This window comes from Oncorhynchus gorbuscha, linkage group LG10 (genome assembly GCF_021184085.1).
Source record: "Oncorhynchus gorbuscha isolate QuinsamMale2020 ecotype Even-year linkage group LG10, OgorEven_v1.0, whole genome shotgun sequence".
NCBI classification, from domain to species: domain Eukaryota; kingdom Metazoa; phylum Chordata; class Actinopteri; order Salmoniformes; family Salmonidae; genus Oncorhynchus; species Oncorhynchus gorbuscha.
Genome location: NC_060182.1, coordinates 29,694,120 through 29,714,344, shown reverse-complemented (window position 1 = coordinate 29,714,344; position 20,225 = coordinate 29,694,120). Strand labels below are relative to the sequence as shown.

General features: G+C 44.9%; 1 pseudogene; it reads left to right on the top strand.

The window, feature by feature from the left end:
- LOC124045843 overlaps window positions 1-12,928 on the top strand; it is a 329,729-nt pseudogene extending 316,801 nt beyond the window's left edge.
- The last annotated feature ends 7,297 nt before the right edge of the window (window positions 12,929-20,225 follow it).

Genomic DNA, 20,225 nt, shown 5'->3' with positions numbered 1-20,225 from the left:
GGGCATTTTCTCCTACTTAAGTGGGATAACAAGTTTGTCAACATTTAAAGCAGCATTACTTTTCCATATTTCCTCCAACCATTATTAAATTCTGTACTTTCATAAAAAGCTAAAATAAATGCAAATCACTTACATTTGATATAAACCTTAATAGAGAAATCTGGATACTTATGCATGTGCGTATTTCTCACCTTCCGCTTGAAAGATATCAACTTTTTGATTGCTGATAAATGGTGGAGAGGGTGAGAGGGTAAGGAGTTCGGAGTGTGTTTTAAAGTGGGAGAGATAAATGCTATGCCTATCAAGCACTTAGATCACTTTCTCTCGCTCTCTCTCGCTCTCTCTCAATTCAATTTAAGGGCTTTATTGGTATGGGAAACGTATGTTTACATTGCCAATGCAAGTGAAATAGATAAAAACAAAAGTGAAATCAACAATAAAAATTAAAAGTAAACATTACACTTACAAAAGCTCTCTCTCTCTCTCTCTCTCTCTCTCTCTCTCTCTCTGTCTCTGTCTATGTCTCTCTCTCTCTCTCTCTCTCTCTCTCTCTCTCTCTCTCTCTCTCTCTCTCTCTCTCTCTCTCTCTCTCTCTCTCTCTCTCTCTGTCTCTCGCTCTCTCTGTCTCTCTGTCTCTCTCTCTCTCTCTCTCTCCTCAACTACAGCCCATGCATTTCTAACATGGTGAAGTGCTATCTAAGCACTTCCTCTCAATCATTAACCTCGTATTAGTATCAGCCTCAGCTGCCACCTGTCTGTCGTCTCTCTCACTCTGCTCTAAACTTTTTCTCTTTTTAAGAGGGAAGAGTTTTTCTTGGATCTGAGCTGGGGGTAATGACACTATTGATTGGCAAGTGCCCAGGATAGTGCAAACGCAGGAAACATTTATATTAGACCACCCCAGTGCTCTGTCGATTAGGCCAGTGAGAAGATACAGGAGAATAGCATTGACTCATTGGCAACAAATCTCATGTTCATATGCATACCTGTTAAGATATACACTGAGTGTACAAAGCATTACATTTACATTTACATTTAAGTCATTTAGCAGACGCTCTTATCCAGAGCGACTTACAAATTGGTGCATTCACCTTATGACATCCAGTGGGACAGTCACTTAACAATAGTGCATCTAAAACTTAGGGGGGTGGGGTGAGGGCATTAGGAACACCTGCTGTTTCCATGACATAGACTGGCCAGGTGAAAGCTATGATCCCTTATTGATGTCACCTGTTAAATCCACCCACTTCAGTCAGTGTAGATTAAGTGGAGGAGACAGGTTAAAAAATGATTTTTAAGCCTTGAGACATGGATTGTGTGTGTGCCATTCAGAGGGTGAATGGGCATTCTAAAATATTTAAGTGCATTTGAACACGGTATAGTAGTAGGTGCCAGGCTCCACAGTTTGCATCAAGAACTGCAACGCTGCTGGGTTTTTCACGCTCAACAGTTCACCATGTGTATCAAGAATGGTCCACCACCCAAGGGACATCCAGCCAACTTGACACAACTGTGGATAGGATTGGAGTCAACATGGACCAGTATTCCTTTGGAATGCTTTTGACACCTTGTAGTCCATGCCCCAACAAATTGAGGCTGTTCAGAGGGCAATGGGGGGTGCAACTCAATATTAGGAAGGTGTTCTTAATGTTTTGTCCACTCAGTATAGATGCATGTGGTTAAGCAATTGCATTGTTGAAGCAGAATCCTAAAGGCCACTGGTCCCAAGCTTCAGCCCGTATCTGTCGCTGATGGTCTGTGTCCCTGTGTGTCCAGGAGTGTGCTGGGGAGCCTCTGTTCATGCTGTACTGTGCTATGAAGCAGCAGATGGAGAAGGGGCCTATAGACTCCATCACAGGAGAGGCGCGCTACTCGCTCAGTGAGGACAAGCTCATCAGACAGCAGATTGACTACAAGACCCTGGTGAGTGCTGTCAAATATAAATATTTTATAGGACAATAAGGATATTTGATTAAATGTGTGATTGACCTTTGAGAAGGCAGTATAAGGTCGGTAGGATCTGTCGCTAACTCAGTGATCTTAATTAGTGCTTGAGAATGCGATTGAAATACCTGCAAATGACAACTTATTTCACTAAGCTGAACCTAATTCCCCTCCCTCCCCTGGCAGACTCTCCACTGTATGAACCCGGAGAACGAGAACGCCTCGGAGGTGACGGTGAAGGGGCTGAACTGTGACACCATCACCCAGGTGAAGGAGAAGCTGCTGGATGCAGTGTACAAGGGCAGCCCCTACTCCCAGAGACCCAAGGCTGGGGACATGGACCTGGGTAAGAACACCAGTGTTTAGTGACCGTGTGTGTTTGTGTTTACTGTGTGTCGGGGGGTGCACCTGCCTGCCTGTCTCCGGTCTCATCCTCATCTTCTCTTCACAGAGTGGCGTCAGGGCAGGATGGCCAGAATCATCCTTCAGGATGAGGATGTCACCACCAAGATTGATAACGACTGGAAACGCCTCAACACACTGGCCCACTATCAGGTGAGAGCAGAGGGCTGGGGTTGCCATGGTGTGGTTTTATCTATGCAAACAGACAGTGCATGGAGTGATTGACAGGACGATGTTTACAAGACAGCCAGTTGTTTTTCAATCCTTGTAGGTGACGGACGGCTCAGTGATCGCTCTGGTACCAAAGCAGAACTCAGCATACAACATATCCAACTCCTCTACCTTCACCAAGTCTCTCAGCAGATATGGTGAGTCTCTCTTTCTCCTTTCTTTTTCTCTCAATCTCTCTCTCAATCTCTGTCTTTCGCCCTCTGTACGACTTTGTTGATAGTAAGCTAGATTTGACTCAGCCTCTGTGAATAGAGAGAACCATAAATCCACCACTATCGAGCCTACACGATTTCAGAGGTATTTCCACCATCTAGGAAATAACAGGCATTACATCAGACACCTCACTCCTCCTGCCAGAGACTGAAGACTAATAGCTAACACAGACACACCTCTGAACACAGCCTCAGCTGTGCACCACAACAGTGTAACCAGCTCTCTGGCAAAAGCCTGAGGGGTTTCACCTTTGTGGTTGTTTTCCCCTTCTCTCTCTCCTCAAGTGTGTCTGTGTGTTAAGGGGTTACGATAGCAACGTTGACAGGCCAGTGAAAGACAGGCTAGTTTGTTAGTCCACAGAGAGGATAGCCAAGCCCTGGATGTTGTAAGAGCAGAGGTAAACATCCACCACTCTCCCCCAGAAGCCAAAGAACATGATTGTCATGAAATTTACAGGCACTCAAGCAGCAGTAGCAACAGCAGCAGCAGTAGTAGTAGTAGCAGGCTCATGATGAATGTCCAATAGAGGTAGGAGTACAGTACTATTGTCTGCTGGTAGAGTGGCTACAGTGGAGAGAATGTTCTGGTGTGAACAAGCTGATACTGGGGGTTGACAAGGTCATTGGCACAGAGACCAGTCTTAGTCACACTGGTTCCGTCTTCCTTTAGTTTCATCACTGGTTTTAACACCTCCACTAGAAATACGTGTAGCAGGAGTTAGTCTCTGGTTCGCTGTTTAAATACCACAGGGCCCATATTTACAAAGTGTTTCCGAGTATGAATGCTGATCTAGGATCAGGTCCCCCCTGTTATCCATTATGATTTAGAAGGCAAAACGTATTCCTACTCTGAGACGCTTTGTGAATACAGGCCAAGATCTCTGTAGATTGAATTGGGTATATTCAGGTCAGTGCTCTTATAAGAAACAACAAACCAAGAAGCACTGACACACATTAGTTTAGCAGTGTCTCCAGCACCATCTCTCTGTGTCATTCAGTCTCTGAGCTTCACTTCCCTCATCCTCTCACCCTGAAAGCCAGCGTGATCTCCCTGCACTCAGATACTCAGAAGACCCCAGTGTCACTCTACCATTCAGGCAGAATGAATTTCTTCCTCCGTCCTCTCATCCCTCCCTCCATACACCTGCATTCTGACCACCCTACCTCCTCTCCATGCAGCGTCCCCCCCCCCCCTTCCTGGCTGCCACTGCAGCAGGCTAGCTGATAAGGAACATGGCAGATGGGCATCTTTTTGGTCTCCCGTAATGAAGTTTGACACTCACACCATTAATAATGTAGCAGTGCATGGAGGCAGGCGGCCCCCGGGAGGACACGAGTGAGGGGAGACAGAAACTCACACAATGGAGCCTGTACAGCCTGACTCATACAGTACCACAGGAAGGGAGGATATTGCTATTGTGTATGGTTTTCTATTATATCCACCACTCTAACATTATGGGTCAGTTGGGCTGGGGAGGGGAGGGGGAGAGGAGAGGAGAGGAGGGGAGGGGAGGGGAGATTAGAGGAGAGGAGAGGGGAGGGAGAGGAGGGGAGAGGAGGGGAGATTAGAGGAGAAGAGAGGGGAGGGGAGGGGAGAGGAGAGGAGGGGAGATTAGAGGAGAAGAGAGGAGAGGAGAGGAGATGGAGATGGAAGGGCTGGTGTAAAAACATGCTGAAGAAGATAAGACAGAAAGCAGATTCTCCTCTCTCGGCCCTGGCACAATGAAGACGAGGCACGCCATTTTTCTTCTCCCACTTTGCTAATTAGTTATAGTCCGCCAATTGAGCGTAATGAGTTAGCCATCTCTCCTCGCTCCTTAGTTGAGGCCTAATCATTTTTCTCACCATCCATCCACCTCTCTGACGTACAAAAGGAGTTTTTACAATAGGAGAGGCTACAGGGATCTGTTGTCTTGCTCATTAAAATGTTCTCTCCATCTCTGAGGTCAGGTCCCAGTGGATTATGGGTTGTGACCTTGTGACAGACAGACTGATACTCTGCTCCTCACGCTGGCACAGTCTTTGTTCTGGCTGGATGACGGCCAGATATAGACAGCCCATAGAGCCATTCCTTCACCAGACTAAATATGTTTGTTTTCCCTTTTATGTTTGTATGCTATGCACAGCGCTTTGACCTGAGATGCGTGATTTTAACACCTGTGTCAGAGTTGGAAGTTCGCACAACACAATAGCACATGGAACCATCAACATTAAAACCAGTAGATAGTGATAGCTCTGACGTCATCTACGTATTCCTATAGAAAACTCCCGACGGTGCATGAAGCTGGAATTATTTCAATTAGAAACGTTCCATATTGCTGAATTGGGTTGTAATTTACATAGGCTTTCTAGGCAAGACCAGACCCTTTGGCACCGCTAAGTTGCTACGGAGTAGCCGACCAGCCGAGCTTGTGTCTTCACACTCCAGACTGGACACTGGGGGCCTGCATGAAACCAGGGAGTCAGACTGGTGTTCTGTTCTGATGGCCTTGTCTTTGTCCTGATGTTCCTATCGCTCTCTTGCCTCCGTCCAGAGAGCATGTTGCGAACAGCCAGCAGTCCAGACAGTCTGCGCTCCCGCACTCCCATGATCACCCCTGACCTGGAGAGTGGTACCAAGCTGTGGCACCTGGTCAAGAACCATGACCACGCTGACCAGCGCGAGGGCGACCGCGGCAGCAAGATGGTCTCTGAGATCTATCTGACCCGTCTGCTCGCCACCAAGGTAAGATTACATAGACACCAGACCACCCCTACATAAATAACAAGTACTGCTGATGTAGGTCAACTTTAACATCTGAATGTTGAGGAAGTCATTGTAATGCTCTCCGTATGTCAAGAGTTTTTCCTGGGGGAACCATCTTCTTCGGTAGTCCCTTGATGTGCTTGTCACTGCTAAATGACTAAAATGTAAACAGCTCAGCCTCTATTGCAGTATTCTTCTGGAGTCCCTCAGCCAATTCCCTGTTAACGGGTCTGCCTGCCTGCCTGCCTGCCTGCCCCTCTCCTCTCCTCTAGCTGCCTCAGAGCTCATTGTTTCGCTCCTAATTGTAGGGAAAGAAAAAACATGGAAATGCTGTTGAAAGGCCAATTTTGTGGTCAGAAAAGACAGATAAATATAAAGCGGGGGAAATACAGGAGACGAGTCATTTGTTGTGGGATTGAGTGTTTTGTGGCGCATGATTCAGAGAAGCGAATTTAATTCAAATAGCAAACATAGGTCTGTCTGGTAAGCTAGCTTGTCTCAGCACTTTGATCTTGGAAGAGCAGAATGTAGCGTCCTATTCACAGCCACTCCCCCCTTAATGGGGGTAAGTAATCGCTCCTCTCATCCCTACTGTCCTCAGGGTACGTTGCAGAAGTTTGTGGATGACCTGTTTGAGACCATCTTCAGCACGGCCCACCGTGGCAGCGCTGCCTCTCGCCATCAAGTACATGTTTGACTTCCTGGACGAGCAGGCCGACAAACACTCCATATCAGACTCAGATGTACGGCACACCTGGAAGAGCAATTGGTGAGACACATTACAGGACAAATAGCAATGGTTTGCTTGGCTGTTTCTTCACTGTGTGTATTTGGTTGATGGCATCCATCTTCTCATGATAACTCTCCCGTCCCAGTCTTCCTCTGCGGTTCTGGGTGAACGTGATCAAGAACCCTCAGTTTGTGTTTGACATCCATAAGAACAGCATCACAGACGCCTGCCTTTCTGTGGTGGCCCAGACCTTCATGGACTCCTGCTCCACGTCAGAACACAAGCTGGGCAAAGACTCGCCCTCCAACAAGCTGCTCTACGCCAAGGATATCCCCAACTACAAGAACTGGGTGGAGAGGTATGAATGACAGAGAGCTCAACTGCCTTCTAGTTTGTAAGAATGTCCATTTCAATGCTTCCATTTCCGAAAGACATAGTATGCACCCAGCGTTTTAACAGTTGGTGAAATTAGATTAGAGGAAGGTTGTTGAGGAGTACTTGATTGAGGCCTCGACTTTTTCATCGCAGTCCTTCACATACACAACTAAAGAGGTGTCCTCTCCAGTCCAGGGTGCTAACCCCCTTCCCTCTCTGCTCCCCTCCTGTCCTGCAGGTACTACTCCGACATCTCCCGTATGCCGGCCATCAGTGACCAGGACATGAGTGCCTACCTGGCTGAACAGTCCCGGCTGCACCTCAGCCAGTTCAACAGCATGAGTGCCCTGCATGAGATCTACTCCTATATCGTCAAGTACAAAGATGAGGTGAGTCACCGGTATATTAAATCATAGACATTATAATAGTTTAATAGTATAGATATCTAAGGTATTTTATAGATATTTATTAGTCGCAGCATGAAGAAATCCGAGTAGAATAGCCATTGGTTCTGTATGTTGACACAGGGGTGAGACCCTTTGTATGTGCCTTCTAGTTTTCATGATGAATGGAATGTGGGCATTCTGATTCAATTAGAAGATAACTGAGTATGCATCCATAAATGCATGCAGCTATTTAAGTAATTAAAGTGCATATTATGGAACTAATGGACCACATTGGATTTCTGTGTTTTATTCATTCTCCCATGTGCTATCCTTCCAGGGAGTTCATTAACACACTATATTCCATGTGCATTCATTTATTTCCCCACCAAAATAGACTGACTAATCATTCTTGAAACGTTGCTTATGCATTGAGGCAGAGCCAGTATAGTGTAGCTACTCCATGTAGGAGATGTGAATGAGACTGTACACTGAGTGCTAATTCTCAGAGAGCTGAGCAGAGCCTGGAAAGGGCTAAAGTCAGTGACTCACGGAGACTGGGCTGTGGAACTGGAGAGATAATGAGGCAGAAGCAGAAGCTCCCTCCACTCTATCTGCTCCATCCGCTCCCAGCCATTAGGACAGACAGACAGCCAGCGAGGGAGGGAGGAAGGCAGTGCTAGGATGGCTACTGTACTGTACTCACTCTAAGAGAGTGTCTGCCGTGGCCTTCAAAAACACGTAAACAATGTTTGTCTGTCTGCTCAGACAATTCTTCCTACCTTGTTGGTTATAGTGCATTGAGTGTGTGCTGTGAGAGGTTCAGGCAGCCTCTCTGCTTGCCTTTTCAAAGGGCATGTGGGGAGAGAGCATGGTGGTGGAAGTGAGGGGGGGTATATTCAGTCATCTCCACTCAGCATCAGACCCTATCTCTACCCCCCTCACCTCTCCCCTCATCTCTCAGCAGTGCTGGTTCCTGTGTCTGAGGCAACAGCTGCAGCTGCCTCTATTTAAGCCGCCACTCCCATTCATTAAGGCTTATTATCCAGATGCAGGCGGCTGCAGGGTCCTCCTCTCGCCCCCCTCATTCGTCAAAGCAGCACTATCACGCGGGGCATTAGCAGGCCATTATGCATTCTCCTGCATGAGTCCCTAACATCTAGTACACAGCTACCTATCACTAATGGACCCACCAGCACCTCCTCTTCCAGTTCCCATAATGCCATAGTACATACAGCTCCCCCCGCAGCTTCCATCGTCATCCGCCTGTTTACTGAACATCTTCTATGCAATGTCATGTGGTAGACATTCAACTTTCCATACAGAGGTAAAGTATGGATGTCACTCTGCCTCTGTTTCCTCGTATATTTCGCCAACATTCATGAGTAAACAGCTGTATGGTGTTTGTAGGGAAACATTTCAACGGTTTGCATGCTTCTACATACAAGTCTTATAGCACACTCATGCCACCATCACAGCACGTTTGCTTCAACAGCTGTTTAAAAACTGACAGATGTTCTGAGAGACTTTACACAGACTTACAGATGTTCTGATAGACTTTCTCTGTCGGTGGTCCACCCTGCTGATCTATTGACTAATCTCCCTCTCTCCTTCTCTTCTTTCTCCCTCTTTCTTCTCTTCTTTCTCCTTATCTTCTCTCTTGTCTCTCCCCAGATCCTGTCTGCGCTGCAGAAGGACGAACAGTCTCGTAGGCAAAGACTGCGCAGTAAGCTGGAGCAGGTCATCGATACCATGGCCTTGGCCAGCTGAGGAACGGCCCGCCACTGAGGGTCGGAGAGGGTAGCAGCTAGGCCTTCTCTCACTGACCCCAGCTCCTAACCCCAACACAACGCGTAAGGACTGCAAGGACACAAGCAGTACACTGGAGACCCACCAGAGTTAGGCCTGGGCCCCGGCCCATCCAAACAACCCCTCATTTATAAACACTAAACGTCTGTCTGTCTCCCCGAGAAAGTGTCTTATCATCGCGGTCTTCATCACTGGTTTCAGTTTGTCTTCCGTGTTGATTATCTACCCACCTACAGGACAGGGACTGTGAAGCAGCTGGCTAAAGAAGCCAGGAGATACATACATACATATATATATATATATAAGGGGAGCTATGGAGAAAGGACTTCATTTATAAAGCCCCCCCCCCCCCCCCCATGGACGCTTCTGACGTGTCAGCAGTCTAACATCAGAGACTTCATCAACGTTCATGGACGGTTCTGACGTGTCAGCAGTCTAACATCAGAGACTTCATCAACGTTCATGGACGGTTCTGATGTGTCAGCAGTCTAACATCAGAGACTTCATCAACGTTCATGGACGCTTCTGACGTGTCAGCAGTCTAACATCAGAGACTTCATCAACGTGCATGGACGCTTCTGACGTGTCAGCAGTCTAACATCAGAGACTTCATCAACGTTCATGGACGGTTCTGACGTGTCAGCAGTCTAACATCAGAGACTTCATCAACGTTCATGGACGCTTCTGACGTGTCAGCAGTCTAACATCAGAGACTTCATCAACGTTCATGGACGGTTCTGACGTGTCAGCAGTCTAACATCAGAGACTTCATCAACGTTCATGGACGCTTCTGACGTGTCAGCAGTCTAACATCAGAGACTTCATCAACGTTCATGGACGCCAGTTTGATTTTCAGATCCATTTTATTTCTATTTGGTTGATTTAGTTGTTGGTCTTGTGTTTAACAACTGCCTACTCTCTCCGTTGGTGTGCCACTTGTGTTACTGCTAAATTTGCACAATTTACAAAAAAGCTACATCAAAAGAAGAGGATATAAATATATATAGATATATAAATACAACTTCATTTTTAAAGAAACACATGAAAATAGTCAATTTCCATTTTAATGTACAAAATACTTTGAAAGAAAAGGATTTGATATTTCAAAGACTGATGAACTATGAAACCTTGTCCTGTGCCATGTTTTATTTAAATGTTGTTTAGTGAAAACTTTTTCTTTAGATAAAATGTGTTATGATTCAAATGTTGTCATGCCTAGTGACTGAAGGTGAGAGTAAAGTTTAAAAAATTTAAAAAATAAAAGTTAAATGACAAAAAAATTGTAGAAGCAAGTCAACAAATCGTTAGGTCTTGGGGCCTTTCCTGTCCTGGGAGAACATTTGTTTTAATGGTACTGGAAATGACTATTTTATTCCTGTATTTAATACAACCAGTGCTATTGTGGCTTTTAGAAAAACCAAAGGCTTGTTTTTTTTTTTGTACAACTCAGAGAAAAACAGCCTCCTGTGTTAGCCGCCAACCTCACATTCACAGCACCTGAATTAGCAGCCCTCTTGGTTGTATCCACCACCTTGTTCGCCTCTGTGCACAGGCTCCGGACCACAGCAAAGTTACATTACTTTTGTTCTGGGACCTCAAGGTTTTTTGGGAGGCAAGTAACATGGCTTAAAGTACTGTGATATTATGGACTCTGCTGTACCACAAAAGTCAGACTCCACAGAAGGATTCATTGGGCTTAGCGCCATGTTAAATGTAGCAAAGGTTTAATTCACCCACTACCCTTTCAAAGCCTTCCTGAAGTTTTCCCACTGTCCCCTTCCCTCAGATAGATCACTGTTAGACTATCCTATAGACTGTCATGGTGGACACTGAGGTAGAGGTTTGCAGACAAAGATGAGAGGAGTTTTTAGCTAAAGCTTTGAGTGAAGAGTAATCCCTCCTGATTTTAGCCCGTCGTGAGAGCAAGCATTGTCACTCCAGTGAATTCAACATTCAACAGTTCAATTTTATTTCAATTAAGAAGATGGTTTAATTTTTGTTTTTGGTGTGATGAAAGTTGTATGAGTTGTTTTCTTTGTACTCTGCAGAAACCAAACATTGGTTGTGCGAGCAGAGTAGACTCTCCCAGGGTTTCCCTCATGATCTGTAACGGCATCTGTGACGATCGTCATTCAAAAGAGAAAAGAGGCCTTCTGAAGCACCAAGGAAGGTGAACATTCAGAATTCTCTTTTCTTTGTTTTTTTAGTCTGCTGTGAAGATAAGAAAACAGCGACAAATATTTTGAAATGCAAACATCTGTGATGTGACAAGATAATGAAATGTAGCTCAATCTTTGTGTGTTTTCTAACTGCCAGGTGGCTTTCGTTTCCTCAGAACCCGGATACCTTTGTGAAATGTATTGTCTCCCTTTAATATGTTGCATCGATTCCCCTTCGGTCAATGTCCTCTAAGAGTAAAGGAGATACGGAGGAAAAACAAACCAGATAAATGTTTGAGAAACCTCTGAAATATTTAGGTCAGTTCTCCGGTGAGAGCCGTGTGGATCACACAGGCTAGAGTTGTGATATATAACCTTGGGCCATCTGTCCATCCAGCTATCCTACATCAGGCTTCAACAAAGATGGTGGGATTTAATGAAAATGAAAGCATTTCCTCAGTTTATTTATTTATAATTGTTCAGTTTGAAATGGGAGCAGGTCTCAACAACACATGATATATTTGGTTAGACATTTCAGAAAAGATATGGATATTTTTTATTCATCTTAGTGTGTTGCAGGGCTCTTCCATCCTTCTCTCTTGGTCATTCACCAATATCAACTCCCTCTAGTCTCTACTCTCCATCTCAGTCCTGTCCTAGTGCTGGCAACTCAATAAAGGTACTCCTATACGGTACACCGCACCCTTCCACCAATCCCTCCCTTCCCTCCCAACCGAACACAAAAGGCTGGACTGTATGTATTGTACTCTTTACTTGATATCTGAGAGCAGGGCGTATGGAGTAGTTTATGAAATTCAACTTAAACAGGGTTATCTGCTGGTTACTGGTTTTTCCCATAACAAGAGAAGGCCTCTCGTAGTGCAGATTCCACATTGACTCTTCTGTTCCTTCACCCTATTTATGTTGATTTGTGATGGTTCTGCTCCGTCACTGTTCTTCTGTTAAGCATATTTTATTACCTGATTGTGCACATTTGTCTCCCTTGTTTGTTTAGTGGACGGGAAAATGTTTGTGTGTGCTGCCTCCCTCCCGCCACACAAGCTAGGCTTTGAAGACTGCGATTGTAAAACAGCTGGTGGCGTTACAAAGTCTCCAGGAGGTTCTCTTGCTTTGATGTCCTTTTGCTCCTCTGTTATTTACGTGGAAGATTTTTGGATGATGGTGATCGGCATTTTGGCGGGATTATGGATTAATGTGGTAATCTGTAACGTTACTCTATAGAGTATCAAACAAGTTATATTGTAAGTACTGGGGCAGTTGGTCTCTCATGTCATGTTTTGTGTTGTTATTTAATTTTACTATGCCACTTGTTGTGTAAAGATGAAAAGAAAGGGACTTCTCTACAGAACTCCTTTGAAGTAGTCTCTCCTTGTCTTTTGTTGTTGTGTCTGTCTGCCATTGCGAGTTGGGTGGAAGACAGAAAGGAAAGCCAGAGGGAGAGATCCAGATGCTGTTTGATGAACACAGAGCTTTCACTTTGCACATAGTGCCTTGTCAGCTCCCTCATCCCCTTCCCACAACCCTGTATGACCCCTCCATTACCCACAATCCACCACCTGACCATGCCCACTCATAACACTGTCACAGGTTTCCCCCTTTGCCACTGAACAACTTCTATCCTTGTCCTCCTGATTCCCTCGTTTGGTTTGTTTTGGCATATTGGAATGCAGTTCCTTTTTCCAAAGTGAAGGATCAAACATAAAAAATATCTAGACACAGATTTAAGAGGAAATAGAAACTAAAGAGTTGTAATACTTTCTGAATTCTGATACCTTTTTAAAGAGTTTCAGATTTGAAGCAACTGTGACAGGTTGGCTGTTTCACGCTCGTGTAAATATTCTGCTCTTTCCTATTTTGCAGATTTATTACTTGTAAATAAACACGCATATAGGAGAGATTAAACTTTTTTTGCTAAATCTGTTGTCCGTCTTGTTTTTTTCTGTCTGGCTCTTATAAATTAGTTCAGCACCCAAGGAATTACAGACAGGCATATACCTTGAAAGTACTATGGCGTTAGTTCGTATGCAGCTCTAAAGCATAGTTGTCCATCAGTGTGACAATGGTGATGGTTCTCTCTATCTCCTCCTTCAACTCAATGAGCCCATTTGTTCCTAGCACATGGCCACCTGCCTAATTATATTACACCCATAAACTCCCATCAACACCAGAATTACCCAATGATTACAAGTCCACTGAATCCTTAAATGACGCTGTCTGAAACAAATGTTCACTTAGCAGTAATGGTGTGATGTATTGTATCATACTGTTGAAATGATCAGATCGCTGTTTATTGTGCCGGTGCCGTATCATGTACAGTATTATAGTATCATTCCGTTCTCTCTTTCCAGAACTCTCAACGCATCGCCTGGCCTTTACAAATCTCTCTCGCTCTTCCTTGCTCGCGCTCTCATTCAAATCACATTGTGTTTGTCACATGCGCCGAATACAACAGGTGTAGACCTTACAGTGAAATGCTTACTTACAAGCCCTTAACCAACAACGCTATATTAAGTTAAGAAAAAAAGTGTTAAGTAAAAAAAAAAAGTCCCTGTTAAGTAAAAATAGAAAATTGAAAAATAAAAGTAACAAATAAGCAGCAGTAAAATAACAATAGTGAGACTATATACAGGGGGTACAGAGTCAGTGTGTGGGGCACTGGGTAGTCGAGGTAATATGTACATGTAGGTAGAGAAACATACCACGAAGCTAGACTAGCCTACTACTATACAGCTAACTAACGAACCAAAAATACAGTGGGTGGTTCACCCAGGTATACCTGGGCGAACGGGTAGTGTATGCCCATGGGCGACTTGTCTTAGTACCTCCTTTTCCCACCATCAAACAAACACCATAACAACACTCACAGGTGTGAGAGAGCTCAATAACGAGAGAGACACAGAGAGATTGAAACAAAAAGGGATCGAGCTCCTGAGAAAACAACTGACAGGGTTTTTAAACTAAGGGAAAGGGATTGTGATTGGGTAATGGAAACAGGAGGAGGTGTGTCTTCTGATTGATGACTGCATGGTGATTGATTGGGGAATGATGATTGCCACCTGTGAGAGGAGAAGGAGAGAAAAGAAATACACACACACAGGATACCTGTATCCGTAACAATCCCACCCTTAAAAGAGCAACCCATGGGGATTGTGACTGCAGTATTACAAAACATACCCACAAGATCAACAACAGTCAACCTTAGAAAACATACAAAAATCATTATTTTTACACACGTGACAAAGTATCTGCCAACACATTATCAGAACCTTTTATATGGCAGATCTCCAAATTATAATTTTGTACAATAAGCGCCCAACGCATAAGATGCTGGTTCTGGTTATACATCCGGTGGAGAAACACTAAGGGGTTATGATCAGTATATACTATCACTGGTAGGGCTCTAGAACCAATATACACCTCAAAGTATTGCAGAGCTAAAAACAAAGCAAGAGCTTCTTGTTAGATGGTTGCATAATTTGTTAAACTTACAAGAAAAATAACATACGGGATGATCCACTCCACTCTTGTCCTGCTGCAGTAGAACAGCACCAGCACCTCATCTACCTCAAGTTTAAATGGTCGCTCAAAATCCGGAGCAGCAAGTACAGGGGTAGTACATAAGAGTGCTTTAGCAGATTCAAAAGCTACCTGACAATCATGGGACCATAATAATATATAATATATGCCATTTAGCAGACGCTTTTATCCAAAGCGACTTACAGTCATGTGTGCATACATTCTACGTATGGGTGATCCCGGGAATCGAACCCACTATCCTGGCGTTACAAGCGCCATGCTCTACCAACTGAGCTACAGAAGGACCATATATTATTATATTATTATATTATTATATATTAATCATGGGACCACTCAAACGATCTAGCCGGACTGAGAAAATCTGTCAATGGAGCGACTACCGCCGAGAAATGTTTACAGAAACTACGGTAGTAGCCAACCATCCCTAAAAAGCGGTGTCAGTCTCGTGTGGTGGTAGGTGCGGGGAATGCAGTTATAGCCAAAACCTTTGCATCAACAGGGCGCACCTGTCCATGGCCGACCTCTTTGCCGAGATAGGTCACAGTAGCCTTCCCAAACTCGCACTTTACCAAGTTCAGAGTTAGAGAAGCAGCTGCCAAACGTTCACATACTACCCTTAGAGAGTCAACATGATCTGACCACTCAGACGAATAAATTACTAGGTCATCAAGGTATGACTACAATTAGGAACGCCAGCTAATAGGGAGTTAACCAGTCGTTGGAAAGTGGCTGGTGCATTTCGCATCCCAAAAGCCATGACTGAGTACTGTAGGAAGTTGTCAGGGTCACAAAGGCAGAAATCTCAGAAGCACGTGAAGTTAACGGAACCTGCCAGTAACCAACTTAGTTACATACTTAGCAGCACCAATAGTGTCGATACAGTCGTCCAGTCTGGGTAATGGGTACGAATCTGGCATTGTGACAGAATTTACCTTTCGATAATCCGTACATAACCTGGACGTACCATCAGGTTTAGGAACCAGAATTCAAGGAGAACTCAAAGGGCTGGAACTTGGCGTAGCCAGGTCATTCTCCAACAAATATTTAACTTCATCCCTCATTATCTTCCTGTTAGAAGCATTGATACGATATGGGTGTTGCTTGATAGGGGCAGCATTTCCAACATTAATGTCATGTTCCAACACATTTGTACAAGTAGGAACATCATTAAAGAGACATGGAAAACTGTGTAGTAGCCTCACAATATCGTCGGCCTGTCTGTCCATTAAATGAACCAGATACTGGATAGACAGCAACATTTCTGAGTTGGGCAATCTAACGCACTGCTGCTGAGTATTGTGCAACTCCAAACCATCTCCATCCACATCATCAATATGACAGTCCACTATCATAGCAGTAGAAGCAGAAGAGACAGCAGTACCTGCCTCTGTTTTTGAACTATCTAACTGGGTGATGGGTCAGGTATGATATGCTTTCAACATGTTAATGTGGCACACACGAGATTGGCGTTTTCTATCGGGAGTTTGAAGCACATAATCAGTTTCACTTCATTTCTTTTCAATAAAATAAGGACCAGAGAAACGTGCTGACAGTGAAGATCCTGGAACAGGCAATAACACCAGTACTTGGTCACCTGGCTGTAGTGGACGAGAAACAGCCTGTTTATCATAGTGTCTTTTCATACTCTGTGAGGAAGACAGAGCTTCCTATGCGAGAGCACAAGCTTGGTGTAGGCGCTCACGAAAGCGACTAACGTAGTCCAACACATTCTCATCTCCTGTACATAACTCTTAGGACAAGAACTGTTCTTTAAGGACTTGCATTGGTCCTCTCACTGTGTGACCAAACACTAGTTCAGCTGGGCTGAACCCAACGTTCAAGCGCACCCTGAGACTCTGGGTGATATGCACTTGCCACACGGTGTGTAATTGACAAGGATTGGTACCTTGATCACTTTGTACCACCTTAGGTAACCCAAATGTTGTGAATAATTTAATTAAGGCTTTACTCACTACCGGGGCTGTAATCCTTCGCAGAGGAATGGCCTCGGGGTATCTTGTTGCCATACACATAATTGTTAACAAAACCTGGTTACCCGATTTTGTCTTCGGTAACGGTCCAACACAATCAACCGCCACATGTTCAAATGGTTCACCTATGACAGGTATTGGACAAAGAGGAGCGGGAGGAATAACCTGATTTGGTTTTCCTGTTATAATAATGTAAGGTGCCTCACTAGAACGAGGTGGGTGCAAGAGTCAGGAGCAGGAGAGCAATGAGGTCCAAATAGAAAATATCTAAGTCCAAAACACAACAAAACTGGTCAGGGCGCCCAACAAAACAGGAATTCGAAGTGACAACAGGAGGAAACACATTCTACTCCTAAAATAAATCACAACGGCACAAACGACCGTGAGAATAGCCTGTGGCGCAATCTAAGACACGCACCAAACAAACACAGAAATAATCCCACACAAAATAACAGCAGGCAACGAGGTTAATAAACCCACATTAATTAACTCAATAGAACACAGGTGTAATAAACAGACAGAACCAAACGAAAAGAAAAATGGATCGGCGGTAGCTAGTAGGCCGGCGACGACGACCGCCGAGCACCTCCCGAACAGGGAGAGGAGCCACCCTCGGTGGAATTCGTGACAAATAAACAGAGTAGCACCAGCGTAAAAGAGGGGTCTAGGTAGCCCTTTGATTAGCTGTTCAGGAGTCTTATGGCTTGGGGGTAGAAGCTATTAAGAAGCCTTTTGGACCTAGATTTGACGCTCTGGTACCGCTTACCATGCGGTAGCAGAGAGAACAGTCTATGACTAGGGTGGCTGGAGTCTTTGACAATCTTTAGGGCCTTCCTCTGACCACCTGGTATAGAGGTCCTGAATGGCAGAACGCTTGGCCCCATTGATGTACTTGGCCATTTGCACTACCCTCTGTAGTGACTTGCGGTCGGAGGTCGAACATTTGCCATACCAAGCAGTGATGCAGTCAGGATGCTCTCGATGGTGCAGCTGTAGAACCTTTTTAGGATCTGAGGACCCATGCCAAATCTTTTCAGTCTCCTGAGGGGAATAGGCATTGTTGTGCCCTCTTCACGACTGTCTTAGTGTGTTTTGGACCATGATAGTTTGTTGGTAATGTGGACACCAACCTGCTCCACTGCAGCCCCGTCGATGAGAATGGGGGCGTGCTCGGTCCTCCTTTTCCTGTAGACCACAATCATCTCCTTTGTCTTGATCACGTTGAGGGAAAGGTTGTTGTCATTGCACCAAACAGCTAGCTCTCTGACCCTCTAGGCTGTCTCATCATTGTTGGGGATCAGGTCTACCACTGTTGTGTCATCATACTTGATGATGGTGTTGGAGTTGTGCCTGGCCATGCAGTTATGAGTACAGGAGGGGACTGAGCACACACCCCTGAGGGGCTCCCGTGTTGAGGATCAGCTTGTCAGATTTGTTGTTACCTACCTTTACCACCTGGGGGAGGCCCGTCAGGAAGTCTAGGATCCAGTTGCAGAGGGAGGTGTTTAGTCCCAGGGTCCTTAGCTTGGTGATGAGCTTTGAGGGCACTATGGTGTTGAACGCTGAGCTGTAGTCAATGAATAGCATTGTCACATAGGTGTTCCTTTTGTCCAGGTGTGAAAGGGCATTGTTGAGTGCAATAGAGATTGCATTATCTGTGGATCTGTTGGGGTGGTATGCAAATTGAAGGGGGCCAAACCATTCTTTCAAAGCACTTCATGGCTACAGATGTGAGTGCTATGGGTCGGTAGTCATTTAGGCAGGTTACCTTAGTGTTCTTGGGCACAGGGACTATGGTGGTCTGCTTGGAACATGTTGGTAATGTCAGTGAAGACATTTGCCAGTTGGTCAGCGCATGCTCGGAGTACACATCCTGGTAATCCGTCTGGCCCTGCGGCCTTGTGAATGTTGACCTACGGAGAGCTTGGTCACACAGTCTTTCGGAACAGCTAATGCTGTCATGCATGCTTTGGTGTTACTTGCCTCGAACTGAGCATAAATGTAATTTAGCTCATCTGGTAGGCATGTGCCACTGGGCAGCTCACAGCTGTGCCTCCCTTTGTAGTCCGTAATAGTTTGCAAGCCCTGCGACATCCAACGAGCGTCGGAGCTGCTGTAGTACGATGCGGTCTTAGTCCTGTATTGACGCTTTGCCTTTTTGATGGTTCGTCGGAGGGCATAGCGGGATTTCTTATAAGCTTCCGGGTTTGTGTCCCGCTCCTTGAAAGCGACAGCTCTACCCTTTAGCTCAGTGCAGATGTTACCTGTAATCCATGGCTTCTGGTTGGGGTATGTACGTATGGTCACTGTGGGGACCACATCATCAATACACTTATTGATGAAGCCAGTGACTGATGTAGTGTACTCCTCAATGACATATTCAATGACATATTCAATGACATTCAATGACATATTCCAGTCTGTGCTGCAAAACAGTCCTTTAGTTTAGCATCTGCTTCATCTCACCACTTTCTTACTGACCAAGTCACTGGTGCCTCCTGCTTTAGTTTTTGCTTGTAAGCAGGAATCAGGAGGATAGATTTATGGTCAGATTTGCCAAATGGAGGGCGAGGGAGAACTTTGTACGCATGTCTGGAGTAAAGGTGATCTAGAGTTTTTTTCCCTCTGTTTGCACATAAAACATGCTGGTAGAAATTTGGTATTTGAGTTTCCCTGCATTAAAGTTTCCGGCCACTAGGCGCACCGCCTCTGGATGAGCATTTTCCTGTTTGCTTATGGCCCTACACAACTCATTGAGTGAGGTTTTAGAGCCAACATGGGCTTGTGGTGGTATATAGACAGCTTTGAAAAATACAGATGAAAACTCTCTTGTTAAATAGTGTGGTCTACAGCTTATGATGAGATACTCGAGGAAAACCTTGAGACTTCCTTAGATTTTGTGCATCAGCTGTTATACAAATATACATATACCGCCACCCCTTGTCTTACCAGAGGCCGCTGTTCTATCCTGCCGAACAAGCGTAAAACCCGCCAGCTGTATGTTATTCATGTCGTCGTTCAGCCACGACTCGGTGAAACATAAGATGTTGCGGTTTTTAATGTTCCGTTGGTAGGATATACGTGATCGTAGTTCGTCTATTTTATTATTGATTGATTGTACGTTGGCTAACAGGACAGATGGTAAAGGTAGATTACCCTCTCTGCGACTCGTCCGCATTACCTCTGTCTCTTTCTCCTGTGAACGAGGATGAGTGCCTTGTCGGGTGTCTGAGGTAAATCCTTCCTGTCTGTCTCGTTGAAGAAAAAGTCTTCCTCCAGTACGGGGAGATTTATCGCTGTCCTGATATCTAGAAGCTCTTTTCGGTCAAAAGACAGGGTGTCAGAAATATTATGTACGAAATAAGTTAACAAATAACGCAAAAAAACATACACAATATCACAATTGATTACAGGATCGTAAACGGCAGTCATCTCCTAAAATTCCCTATGGAGGTGTAGGTATGTCACTTGTTGTCTTTGTGCTCTGTAATGTAATGTTGTAGTAGAGAGGCAGAGAGAGGTCCAGCTCTAAAGCTGTCCATTAGCAGGCCTGCTGGAAAGTGGTTCCTCCCCCCAGGGGCCTCAGGAGTTGACAAGCACACCGTCGATCAAATTAAAAGCACATTACATTAACATAAAGAGGAGAGATTAAGCCCCTAGAAAAATACTGATTTGAATTATATAG